This window comes from Porites lutea, assembly GCF_958299795.1.
Source record: "Porites lutea chromosome 5 unlocalized genomic scaffold, jaPorLute2.1 SUPER_5_unloc_1, whole genome shotgun sequence".
Classification (NCBI taxonomy): Eukaryota; Metazoa; Cnidaria; class Anthozoa; order Scleractinia; family Poritidae; genus Porites; species Porites lutea.
The window spans coordinates 451380-455881 of NW_027332288.1; the positions used below are offsets into that span (position 1 = coordinate 451380).

At 37.8% G+C, this 4502-nt stretch overlaps 1 pseudogene; it reads left to right on the top strand.

Annotated features, from left to right (window-relative positions):
• The first annotated feature begins 436 nt into the window (after window positions 1–436).
• LOC140925352 (uncharacterized) lies at window positions 437–2017 on the top strand (annotated as a pseudogene).
• The last annotated feature ends 2485 nt before the right edge of the window (window positions 2018–4502 follow it).

Genomic DNA, 4502 nt, shown 5'->3' on the forward strand with positions numbered 1-4502 from the left:
CTCGTCTCTCATGGCAGCTGTGCTTACAAGCTTGTGTTGTTTATTTCAGTCCTACACATATTTAATCAGTAGGATATTTACAGTCAAACGAGATCGAGCCTTATAACACTAATGAAACTCAAGACAATAGGGACCTTAAGCACCAAAAACGTGGAATGCCGCCGACGGTGATAGTGAGACGAGAAGTCCTGGGGAAAACGTGAGTTACGTGTCCCACTATTGACGTTAAGCTGAAGTACGCAGCTCGGATGACGGGACCAGTCAAAATGTAAACAAAGGAGGATTTGTCGATCGTATGTACTACTTTTTTCACTTTTTTTTTTTTCACAATGGCTAGCCGCAAACAGGTTGAGGAGATGTTGCTTTTGTCTTTTATACACGGTTTTATTTCTGAAGAGGAATTTGGAGTTTTACACGAAGCATTGCAGACCAAGAATCCAATTTTTCCGAACAGTGATTACGAAAGGTTTACTTTAGACACTCTCGAGGAAAGTGAAATCTTTGCAGAGTTTAGAGTACGAAAACGGGATATTGAACGCTTAGCCGATGCTCTGGGGCTTCCAGAGTCATTCGTCTGTCACCAGAGGACAAGAGCCGATAAGATTGAAGGACTCTGTATGGTGCTCAAACGTCTGGCGTACCCGTGCAGGTACAGTGACCTAATACACCGGTTTGGGCGAGCAGTGCCAGAACTATCTATGATCACAAACGCGGTGAAAGAATTCATTTACCAAAACCACCACCACAGATTAACACAGTGGAATGCTACTCTTCTAAGCCCACGGAAACTTCAGCAGTATGCTGATGCAGTGGCAGTGAAAGGTTCGATCTCCATTGAAAAACTGCTTCGGATTCATCGATGGCACCGTAAGACCAATATCAAGACCGGGTGAAAACCCAAAAATAGTGTACAATGGGCACAAGAGGCTCCATGCCCTAAAGTTTCAGCCCGTTACGCTGCCGGATGGGCTAATTGCGCATCTTTTTGGACCTGTTGGTAAGTCAGTTTAAATTTCATGAAAGCAATGGAAAAGTGAAAATTAAAACGAAATAGGTCGTGACCCCTCTACATGGGCTTCCCTACCTTCCCCCATCCTCACCCCACCAAAAAGGGTATTTTTAGAAATGACTTATGAAGTGATCATCTCGAGAATACTTTGGTTAAAAAATTAACATAAATTATATAGAGAATATTTTTATTCTTCATGTGGTGTCTCCAACTAAAACTTTATTAAACAGTGATAATATTATTTTCTGTTATTGAGAGGGAAGAAAGCATGATGCAGCAATGCTGAAAGATTCTCATCTCCTGGATGACCTTAACACTCATGCATTTAGTGCCACTGGTGAGGCCATGTGTCTCTATGGGGACCCCGCTTATCCCCATCGCATCCACCTGCAAGGACCCTTCAAAGAACAACGACTGACTCCCGCTATGGAGGACTTCAACAGTGCCATGAGCTCAGTCCGTTCCTCAGTTGAGTGGGTGTTTGGTGATGTTATTGGATCATTGAAATTTCTGGATTTCAAAAAAAATCTCAAAATTGGTCTAAGTCCAGTTGGCAAACATTACATAGTGAGTGCTCTGCTTAGGAATGCCCTGACATGTCTTTATGGCAACAATACAGGGGCATACTTTGGAGTGGAACCACCATCTCTAGAGGAGTACTTCTCCTAAGTATGAAACAGTTGAGTTGTTGAGTTGAGTTAAAGTAACCATAAGATGCATTTTTTGCAGTTTATACAACAACTCTGGCAATGCCTAGAAAAGATATAAACATGTACATGTATATAATCTCATTTTTCAGTTCCTGTATTCATTGTCTCATGCAGACGTCACATATGATCCTGTCAATTATTAATTTCATGATAAGTGGATGGGCTTATTGTGTGCCAAAGAAATTGGAAAAAAAAAATCATTTTGTTAAAAATGCAATTATTTTTTTCAAGAGTTGTTTTAACAAATGTGCTAGCTTTCATTAAACATACTATTGTAAAAATAATTGTGACTTCATATGAAAAGGTACTTAATTTTGCATAATCTCATGCTCTCTGTAAGAATTATTAGATGCTGAAAATAAATTAGCAAATTGCGACTTAACAATTGAGAAACAACTCAGACTTTCAAAAACATTTTTCTTTTGCCACGTGAACTTTTAACAAAAATTAGTGTTCTGCAATCTAGAACCACAAAAAGATAAAAATGTAGTTATTCTACATCCCAGGTACCTTTTCACTTTTTACATGTAATAATTTTAACTCTGTATATGTTTCCAATGCTTGACTTCCTGTCTTCATGATAAGTACTTTTTACATAATAATCCCCTATTTTTAAGTCTGTTAAAAAGGGCTATGCCACTGCACCAGTTTAATCTTATTGTTTCTTTGACATAATGTTGTTGCCATTAATGTCACCTCAAAAACTCCCAAAAAGAAAAGAAAAGTGTCTTTGCAGGAGCATATTACATCTAACTTTGAAAACCTGGTATAGGCTCTGTGTATAAGTCTCCTTGCTGTAGCTGTATAATAAAAAATGCAATATACCGGTATTATATATTGCAATAATTTAATGTTCTTAATTTTCCAAATCCAAGCATCTTTCATTTGTTGTTTTTGCTGTGAGCAGGGTTGTTCAAAGCTGCAGGGTTAATATAACCATAGGGCTTAATTAAAGCGCATATAAAAGCTTAAGCACATTCAGTCTATTTTTGTGTACATTTGATGTTTGGATGATCTAAAAAGATTAGAGAAGAGAGTCGATCACTTGTCCAAGAAAAAATGCTTTTAAACATTAATGAAAAAGAAACAGGGATATTAAAATTTAACCCCAGGTTAGTGCTTAATCCTCCTTTGAACAACTATGGGCCTTAGGTCATTTTGTAGAGCATTGCTGGGGGAAATGATTAAGGATGTTCTGGCTATGTTCAATGCATTAGTGAAACTGGTTGTTCTCATGAAGGCTAACAATATACCTTTGCTATATCCAACTATCTATCTATTACGAAAATGGTTAGGCCCACTAAGTATTTCTGTTTATTTCTTGCAATACACTTTTTAAAACCAGCTGATCTTTATTTATTAAAAAGCATTATTTTGAAATCCAATCCATCTCTTGGACAATATAAATATATAACTCGTGTCTGAACAAGGTTTTAAATGTTAATAATATAACTGTGCCACGTTTTTTTTTATAAGAAATTATAAAGCAATCAAAATGTATGTACACACCTCTTTCAATTGTACAATCAAGTGTCCTTGTCATATGAGGTCATATGAGATCTCTCAATTTCAACACATCATTTTAAAATAAAGTATGTGTAAAAAAATTGAAATAAATCCAACTTGTTGTTAAAAATTATTGTGCTGCTATTTAATTTTTTTTTTGCAGGATGGCCATCAACATTTGAAAATTTTGTTGTTGTTGATTGGCCATAGACTGTTGAATCTGAAGAAACTGTTGTTGTTGTTGCTTCATGGCTTCTTGGTTTAGCTGTACTTGTTGTTGTTGGAACTCTTGTTGCTGTTTTTGTTGCTGTAACAGAATGTTAAAGAGGTCTTCATGCCTCTTTGCTTCATTAGCCATCTGGGCCTGTTTTGATTCTTCTACCTTTGCACGCAGGGCCATTTCCTCCTCTGCCCTCTCCTTCAGGTATGCAACCATCTCTGATCCATTTGACCTCCTCCTGATCTGCTTTGCAGGCTTAATATTGTCATCCTCATTTTCTCTCTTTTTGGTTTGGCTTAGGGCCTCCATGGCCTTCAGCCTGATGTCTTTGGCCATAGCCACCTCCCTTTTCTTCTTTTCGTTGTCTTTCTCAATCTCTGCAACATTTGCTTCCATCCTCTCTATTATTTCTTCAAGTATAGTATCCAGCTCTGATTGTTCTGGGCTAATCCCACTCGCCCTCAGTTCATCTGCATTCTTCTTCTTGTGGTTTTTAATCAGGAGCGCTATATGGTCCTTAGCACCCCTTGAGGTTAGCTTCTCGAATTTCCCTGGGTAATTTTTCATGAGGTTGTTGACGAGATCCTGCCACGCCTGAACACTTTGAGCAGTCCTTTCCTTGAACTGAAATGGTTCAAGGTAAAGGACCTCTTTAGCCAGCAAAACATCCTTAGCCTTCGACCATTCCATCTTAGAAGAGCTTAAAGTTGGATAAAAAAAAAATCAAGTTTTGAAATATTCTGCGGCTGTGTATACTATAATTATATTGAGTTCTATCATGATCTTATGAGTTTATCAATATAATGTAAGCTGGCATTCATTTGAAAATTATAAAATCGGCGTTGTTATGAGATCTTAAACCGATCACGTTTCGGCGATGCTGCCTAATCTACGCTGCCATTTCGCTTCAGAAATTTCAGCTTGTACACATATGGTTGCGTTGATTTCTGTATCTGAGGTATTCTGCAGTCGAGTGACAATGAAAATCAGGCAAACCTAGCGGTCACTAAAAGTGCTTCTCATACTCGGTATGAAAACCTGTGAACCTCACGAGTAA